This window comes from Microtus ochrogaster, chromosome 22 (assembly GCF_000317375.1).
Source record: "Microtus ochrogaster isolate Prairie Vole_2 chromosome 22, MicOch1.0, whole genome shotgun sequence".
NCBI lineage: Eukaryota > Metazoa > Chordata > Mammalia > Rodentia > Cricetidae > Microtus > Microtus ochrogaster.
In genome coordinates, this window is record NC_022023.1 from 22,905,661 (window position 1) to 22,914,256 (window position 8,596).

General features: G+C 41.7%; 1 long non-coding RNA gene across 1 annotated transcript in view; it reads right to left on the reverse strand.

The window, feature by feature from the left end:
* The window catches only part of LOC106144050, a 22,011-nt gene that overhangs the window by 9,267 nt on the left and 4,148 nt on the right, over positions 1 to 8,596 (reverse strand). Inside the window, exon 2 of the long non-coding RNA XR_001229159.2 lies at positions 3,319 to 3,441. This is a non-coding gene — a long non-coding RNA (uncharacterized LOC106144050). The remainder of the gene's footprint in view (positions 1 to 3,318; positions 3,442 to 8,596) is intronic.

The following is an 8,596-nucleotide window of genomic DNA, read 5'->3' on the forward strand; positions in this document are numbered from 1 at the left end:
GATGGAATTTTGAAAAGCCACCAGACTAATTTAATATCAGAAAGGAATGTACGGGCAGATGGACTGATGTTCCATTTTGGATTATGGGGATGTATTGTATTTTAATATGCTCTGACAAACTCTCCAACAGCTCCCCGGTGAGCCCCTACCTGATATCATTAGGGTTATTTAGTGCTCGGAGCCTGCTCAATCCCCACTGGAGCCACAGGGAACTCGGAGGAATGAGCACACTCCAAGTGTTCCCGCCACGTCTAGGGTCGTGCTTTCTCTTTATGCTGAGCTGGAAGAGATGCTTAAGCTCATGTTTAGATTTTTAGCTTGTTGAGATCAACGGAACACACCCGACACTGTCTTCTAATCCTGAGGTCCCCATTACTTGGTGTTTCCCTACTCTAAAAAATTAATTTAATAAATTAATATTTTAAATATTGAAAAATTAACTTTGGAGAAAGATTGGTTTCTTCTGGCTTACAGTGACAGTGGCTTCTGCCCATCAGGATGGAATCTTGTTGTTCTGGGCTTTTGATGCCAGAGAACATCATGGTGGGAAGATGTGGCAGAGGAAAAACACACATATGGCACCCAAAACAGAGAGATATGAGGTCCGAGTATTCCCTTCCAAGGCAAGCCTCTAAATGACCTACCTTCCTTCTGGTACATTCTACCTCTTAACTGCCCCACCATGTTGAGAAAACTACATCAGCTGAAGGACAAATCTACAACACGGGCCTTTGGAGGACACTCCAGATTCAAACAGTAGCACGGCGTGGTTCCATAGATGAGGCCGGTAAGTAAGACCCTGACGCCAGCCTGGAGCTATGAGGTTTCATGTGTTTTGGATTATTTTGTAGACCACCTTATAGAACCTGGAGCCAAAGTGGTGATCACGGGCAGAGGCTACATCTTGTCCAGGACCAGTCATACACACCTGCCTTCTATCTAAGCCTAAACCTCATGGCAGGAAGGACCTCAAAGATGAAGTTTCAGGTGTTTTGGATTATTTTGTAGACCACCTTATAGAACCTGGAGCCAACGTGGCGATCACAGGCAGAGGCCACATCTTTTCCAGGACCAGTCATGCACACCTTCTGCCTTCTATCTAAGCCTAAACCCCAGGGCAGGACAGACTCAAAGATGGAATTGGGGAGATCCATCTCTTTGTTATTCTCCATACATTCGTTCAGTGTGTGACAAGGAGCAAATCTGCTTTCACTACATTTCACTACTAAATTGATTGTCTCTCTAATCGGCCTATTGAGGACAAATAGTTGGTCTTGGTTTGTTAGGGTTTCTAGGACCTGGGATCTGACCTTAAGCCCTGAAATAAAAATATTTTTTAAAGAAAGATTCTCACTGTGTAGCCCAGACTAGCCTCAAACTATTAACCCAGGCTGTCCTCAACCTCCCAATCCTCCTGCCTCAGGCTTCCTTGTGCTTAGGTTCCAGGCATGCACCATTATTCCTAGCTCTCCTTTCACTCTTACTAAAGGTGTCAACCAGTGAAGAAACATCACGTCTGCTAAGAGCAGCTACTCCTGTGTCTTTGGCCATTGTTATCACGGGTATCTGTGAATCACAGGGCCACACCTTTACACAGCTAGAACAGAACAAGAAATTCACAGTGTGATGTCAAGTTAAAGGTTCTCCGTTTCTCAGAATTAGCCTCACATTGGCCAAATGCAGCCTGGCCCTGGAGGGCTTCCTTATTGGTGCACAAATGGCCAGACCATCCAGTTTTTGGAAGGATGTGCATAGCAAGACATCACACCTTGTTCTAACTCTATCAAAAACTGACAACTTGAAGCTGGAGCAAGAGCTCAGTAAGGATGAGACCTGCTCCCCAAGCATAAAGACCTGTAGCCCCACGGCTGTGGGGGACAGAGAGGGATTGGATGGGGCTTGATGACTGTCAGCCTAGTCCCGTGTTCAGTGAGATACCCTGTCTCAAAGGATAAAGCATGAGTCCAGTGTCCTCCTTTGGCCTTTTCTCCTGCACATGCATGTGCACATACCACACACACACACACACACACACACACACACACACACATGCAGACACACTCTAACAAAGTATACTTAGTCTGCTGTTTAAAAAACAGTTAAGGATCTGTTACACACCAGGAAACAGGTGTTAGACATTGAGCATGTAAAATAAAATATGAAACCCATTTTTCACCTTCAAGGGGCTGGCATTCATATCTGTATGAATTATGAACAATTTCAGGATTCAAAAAATTAGAAAGAAATGCCACCTAACATTGAAGCCCACTCTATCACATTTATTTTTAGGTAAGAACCTCCTTTGTTACGCTTCAAGTAAATTAGTTTGTTCCTATGCTCTGATTTGAAACTCTATTTTAATTTGAGAACTGGTCCTGTGACTTCAAAGACACGCATCCACTAATGTCTCCAACAATGATTGGGAAGTAAAATTCCAGTCGGACCATGATAGCTATTCTTCATTAAATCAATGCTACAGATTTCTTAATTAGGTACTGATATTACTAGGTGTTCCCATGTTTTAAGCTTAGTTCTTAATCTCAGTGATTCTATGCTGCAATAGTTTTTATGAGAGCTGTCCAGCCAATGCTGTACCCATTCATTTTTCTAGAAAATCATTTTTTAGACAAGGTTTCTCTGTAGCTTTGGTGCCTGTCCTGAAACTAGCTCTTGTAGACCAGGGTGGCCTCGAACTCACAGAGATCCACCGGCCTCTGCCTCCTAAGCGCAGGGGTTAAAGGTGTATGCCACCACCACCTGGCTGGGAAATCATTTTAATAAGTTTTTTTTCAACTGAAGGAAGAGAAATCCCAAGACACAAATACAAGCATTCAAGGTCTAACCACTGAGTTTGTAGCTTAGCACTGGAAGTAATGTATCCAAAATTGCTTCTTGAAAGAAAATATATCACAGTTAAGATTCCCTCTTGTTGAACTTGGATTGTTTCTCCAACTCTTCCTTGGAACATTTGAAAGGACTTCATTTTCGTTTCATATATGCTCCCTTTTCTCCCTTTCAAATATTTATTTACCTCCTCTGAGGGTATTACCTAAAGGCAAAGCTCTCAAACATCACCACCATGTACAGAAGTTGGAAAGGGCCACTCTGGGTGGCATACTCTGCTGGGCACAAACTTCACTCATGGTCTCCCTTAACAACAGTCAATGGCCAAAGGTCTCATTTCCCTACTCACAGAACATTCCAGCCACACCTTGGCGTGTATCTCCTCATCCTTCCTCTTCCTGCTACCCATCCCCATGGCAACCTTGGGAACTTCCCCCCAGGGACATTCATTCAGGCATCAGTTATATACTCTACCTGCTCTGGATGCTGGAGACTGTAGAGCATCTGAATCTCTTGAGTTGATTTATCTGCTGATCATTTTCATGAGATCACGGGCCTCTTTAGAAGTAAGTTTCTTTGGCAAATCTTCTCCAGGGCCTTCATGTGAATAAAGAAGAAAAAAAAAAGATTGAGAGAGGACTAATTTGCCAAGGTCTACAGCTCTTCCCTGTGATTTGCGGTACCCTGGTCCCTCTTTTGCTCTTGTAGACATTCCTTACAACAGTTCTTATCTTGGTTTGCTTTTTATTGCTATGATAAAACACCATGACCAAAAGCAACCTGGGGATGAAAACTTTTACTTGTTTCTCATGTCCTAGTCACAACCCATCACTGAGAGAAATCTAAACAGGAACCCAGGGCGGAACCTAGAGGCAGGAACTGAAGCAGAGGTCATTGGGGAGTACTGTTTACTGACTTGCTGCTTTACCAGCAGGTTTGGCCATACACCAAGGATGTGTCTGGTATCTCTGAAGGTCATTAGAGCACACTGATTGCCCTGAGATTGCATTTAAAGACAACTGAGGCACCATATGAGTGACAGAAGTTGAACCTGGGTCTTCTGCAAGGGCAACAATTCACTAAACAGATAGAGCATCTCTCCAGCCCCTCGGCTTCCATTTTTATACAGCCTGGGACCATTTGCCTAGAGGTACCAACTCTGACAGTTGAGCTGGGCCCTCTCACATCAATCATTAATCAAGAAAATGCTCTACAGACTTGTCTACAAGCCCATATGATGGAAGCATTTTTCCAATTGAAGTTCATTCTTCACACTTTGACCCTAGTTCGTGTCAAGTTAACAAATATGTAATCAGCACGGTTTTTCAATTAGAACTTTACTTCAGCTTTATCTTCAACACAGGTTTACTTCATGTTAGATCACTATAACTCAAAATCTAGAGTCTGTACTGATCCAGAGCTCAAACCTTTCTGAGCACTGACATGATGCCACAAGTGGAAAATGCTACGCTTAATTTCATGTGACAAGTCACAAACAAAATGCAGCTGCAGTAAATATTTATTGCAAAGTATACAGAAAACAAAGCTCCCCTTTAGACTTGAGCCCCAACCCCATAGCAGCTCATTATGTGTGCACAAATGTTCTAAAATAAAAATAAAACATGCAACAGTTTTAGAACCCAGCAGATCACATAAAAACTGCTCGACCACTCTGAAGACTTAATGAAAGCTTGTTTTGTGTGAATGCCTAACCATCTCCAGGGACTGAACAGTGAGCAAGTAGTATCTGATATAGATCCCATCACCTGTCAAAGGTTCTTTCCCATGAACCACTACGCAGAGCAACCACAGCCAGACGTACTCATTGGAGCTCCTTGTCATAGGGAGAGTCAGTCCAGCTAGCTCCCACATCGGGTAGACCTAGAACCCATGGCATTAACTTCAGAGATGACTTATTTAATTCAGGATTCAAGTAATGGGAGGGCCTGATCTACTGCTTACAGGACAAACATTTCCTGAGCTCTCCTTCAGACAAGTTCGTTGTCACTGTTGTCTTCTTTGATGCCCCGTTTGCAATTGAGGACTTGCCCTGTAAATACCAAAAATCACCCAGGGTACCTTCCCATGAAGACTTCTAACAGCAGTGGACACTGGTGTCCTGAGCCCTAGAAATAAGACACATGTGCATGTGATTGAGTGACTTCAAGGAACTGATGCACTGACGTCACTGTAGCCATTAGGGTTTGCATTTGAGCTCTGTCATGCGACTAGAATGTTCAGGTTTACCACAGATATATATTTAGAATAATAGCTACAGTCTATCTGTATTTTCAATACCCTCGTAGACCAATGGTGTTCAATAATCTGAGCTGAAGCTATAAGTGGTAACCAAACCCGTTAAAGAAGAGGTTAGGCTTTTTTGGTGGGGGGCGGGGAGTGTTTTTTTTAATGTGGTCTTCCAGGGAGCTGCCTCTGGACATAAATACAGAAAATTAACACAATAAGTAAAGCATTATACAACAGCTATTAACTGATTACACTAATAAAAACCAAATGGGGGCCTCCAGTCTACCCCTGTGGGAAAGGAGGACAGATAAAATAAACAAGGTAAAATACATATAAGTAAAGGAGAATTGATTTTAAACAATCATAATGCGGTTACCTCCTGCCATGTTTTTAAAAATATACAGATTTCAATCTGTGTGGGCAAAGACAGAAGAAAGTTGTGAGTATCCTTTCTCTTTAATATCCAAGTTTCGTACTAATACGGATGTTTTCCTGGGCTAGCAAATTAGCGAGAGTAAGGAGTCTTGACAAGTTTCTTCAACGACAGGCACATGAGCACAGTGGTTTAATATACAGCATTTCCGGAGAAAAGCAGAGTCTCTGCACGCAAAAGGCTTGCCCCAACAGTGTGCGACAGCAAGTCAGGTCCAAAGAAAACTGATAGGCAGAAGAAGGGATAGAAAACCAGCAGTTCCCCCTGTGCTGGGCAGAAGTTTAAGTCCATCCCCACTACGTCTCTTTCTGTTGCCTAAGTCCTAAAACTCTTAAGTATATATGTGGGATTGGCTCTAGGGAGAGAAGGGTCTTTATTTTCCACTTGTTTTCTTACATAGTATCCACTTACCACCTTCCAATCTGATAGTCGCAACAGCAACTACACTACGGGTGTGCTGGGTGACATGTGTCAAACTAAACGCTTAATGCGAGTTGTCGCTAATTCTTGCATTATCTCCCAATTTGTAGGTGAAGACATGCAGGCAGAAGGTGACAATGTGACAGGCTCAAGGCTCCCCCATCATTAGCCCTAGCCTACTCCAGAGGTATCTGCCAGTCTGCCCCAACATAGGTACCCCAAACTTCATCAGAGATTGTTGGTGTAGGAGTCTTTTGCTGTTCCCCCTCAGTCTCTTCTCACATATTGTTTTAACCAGGCTAAACCCATGGAACCAATTCTTTTCGCATGGCATATGCAGAACTCCGCGTTATTTTTACTTCCCACTGGCAAAAAGTCAGCAAATTCAAATGAAATGATAATTTCTATGTGAGAAAATAGTTTAGCATTTCCTTAAAAATGTGAAAAATATAAAAATCTTATGCAAGACACTAACTTTTCAGCTGGCAGAAAATAGCCTGGTGGTTTCACATAAAATAAAACAAGGGCAGCTCAGATCTTTACTGCCTGGGGATTAAAGGGGAGCTCTACTGCAAGGGAACAATGGGCATGAAGAAGAATCAATGATACATGCAGGAGGTGTCTGCATCCACAGAGAACGCTCAAGCATAGAAAGGGTCACACTTATTCAATATTTGGAAAAATGGCCCAGGAGGCATCTGATGTGACAGCCAACAAACAGAAGGCTCAGGAAGGGAGATTTACAGTGAAGTGGAGGGCAGAAGGGGACCCAAACACAAGAGCTGACCAAAAGCATGATGTGTTGGGGTCTGCATTCTTGCTAGCAAAGTCTTAGAGACACTTCCAGTGAGTAATACTTTAAATAACATGGAGGTTCTTGCCATAAATTAAAACAGAAAAGAAATATAGAAATTACATTTTCAGGCAGTCTGGGGCACAGAAAAATTCTTGTCTATGAGTCATAATATCATCCATCTAGATAACTCAAAAAGAGCCAAAATTAGCTAATTATTTGAGTAAGAAACCAGTCAAACTGCTAATATGACAGAAAAGAATGTATAAACAAATAACTTTTTCCAGAAAACAGTAAGAAAATATCTTAGAAAAATTACATGCAGAAAAGCACTGAATGAATGTGAGGTATAGAAGAGGAAAAGGAAGAGGAAGAGGAAGGAGAGGGAGAAAGAGAGGAAGAGGAAGAAGAGGAAAAAAGAAGAAGAGGGAGGAGGAGAAGAAGAAGAAGAGAAGAAGAAGAAGAAGAAGAAGAAGAAGAAGAAGAAGAAGAAGAAGAAGAAGAAGAAGAAGAAGAAGCAGCTCCAAATGTAAAGAATCATATAAAAAGATAAATGAGAACGCATGCGGTAACTCAAAATTAGAAACTTTAGATTCCCAACATTAATTAATACAAGTGTGTATCTCTCATGTTTTAAATTTAGGAATGTCTGTTTTGTTTGTTTGGTTTTGGTGTTTTGGGTTTTTTTGTTTTTTTGTTTTTTTTGAGACAGGGTTTCTCTGTGTAGCCCTGGCTGTCTTGGAACAAGCTCTGCAGACCAGGTTGGCCTCGAACTCAAGAGGTCCACCTGCCTCTGCCTCCTAAGTGCTGGATTAAAGAAATGCACCTCCATCACCTAGAGAACTCAGTGAGGTGTAAGAGTTACTGCTCATTGAGGGAAAGCTTACCAGATATGGAAGATACTTAAAATGCTGAAAAGGGAGGAATTGGGGCAAAGTGAAGAAGAAAAGAAAAAGAAATAAAATATAGAGAAACAGAAAGAAGGTCAGTATCATAAAGCTCTTAGATCAGAATTGAGAAATAGTTTTATTAAGTGAATTCTCACTGCAAGGACCAAAACAGACTCCAGAGAACTGAGATACATAAATGTTACAAAAAAGGTTACAAAAAAGAAGAAAAGGGAAAAAAAAGAAATAGGGGGTCTGCACAATCTCACCCTACAATACACAGAGCTTAGTCAGCCCCAACAGCAAAGACGAGAGAAAAACAGTTGACATCTGCATTCACAAATGCACATAGACAAGTCAACAGCTAAAAAGCTTAGACAGAACAGTGTCCCAAATATTGGATAGTGAAGGGGTTAATAAATTTAAGATTGAGTGGTTGAAATGATCAGTTGGTTAGTTTTTTGAGACCTGGAGCTGACTGTCTGCCAGGCTGGCCTTGAACCCTGAGCAATCTTCCTACCTCAGCCTTCGGAGCACTGAGATTACATATTAATGTCAGATATTAGTAATAAATGCAATATTGCATTTTTTTAAATGTGCAGTTTAAAATCAGCATATCACTCCATAGAACTGGCAAACAAAAGTTAAGTAAATAATGTTTTAGCACATAAAAATCACTACGTACATATAAAACAAGGCAGATAACCAAGAAATATAAAAAAAAGCTGGGCATGGCAGTCCACAACTATAACTCCAGCAATGCTAGTCTGACGTAGGAGGGGTGCTGAAAGTTCAAGGCCAGCCTCAGCTACCTACTGATTTCCAGCCAACCTGGGTTACCACCACTATCTGGAGAATTCCACATCCCCGTTAATAACTGTGAAATGATAAGAAGGCATACGACTTCAGAGGGAAACTCTGAAAATATTAAGAAAGGAAGAAAGAAACAGAGGGAGGGAGGAAAGAAGGAAG